The sequence below is a fragment of the Myotis brandtii genome, unplaced genomic scaffold, assembly GCF_000412655.1.
Source record: "Myotis brandtii unplaced genomic scaffold, ASM41265v1 scaffold103, whole genome shotgun sequence".
Lineage (NCBI taxonomy): Eukaryota > Metazoa > Chordata > Mammalia > Chiroptera > Vespertilionidae > Myotis > Myotis brandtii.
Genome location: NW_005353460.1, coordinates 6,217,737 through 6,218,268, shown reverse-complemented (window position 1 = coordinate 6,218,268; position 532 = coordinate 6,217,737).

Here is a 532-nt window from a genome sequence, read left to right as displayed (position 1 = left end):
CCGATCGCTGGCTGGCTCCTCCCTGACCCAGGCCTAAAGCCTCAGTCTGTGGCTTGGAGCCGACATATGCAAATTAGCCGCCATCTTGGTTGTCAGTTAATTTGCATATACTCACTGATTAGCCAATGAAAAGGGTAGCGGTCGTACGCCAATTACCATGTTTCTCTTTTATTAGTGTAGATGGGAAAATGTTCAGCTTACTATATAGACACTGAGCTAATATGTATAACTAGTAGCCCAGTGCATGAAATTCATCCCCGGGGCAGGGGCTGGGGGTGTCCCTCAGCCCGGCCGGCACCCTCTCCAATCTGGGACCCCTGTGGGATGGGGCCTAAACCGGCAGTCAGATAGCCCTCTCACAATCCGGGACCACTGGCTCCTAACCGCTCACCTGCCTGCTGGCCTAATCACCTCTAACCACTCTGCCTGCTGGCCTGCTTGCTCCCAACTGCCCCCCTTGCCAGCCTGATCACCTCCAACTGGCCCTCCTACTGGCCTGATCTCCCCCAACTGTCCCCCCCACCAGCCTGCT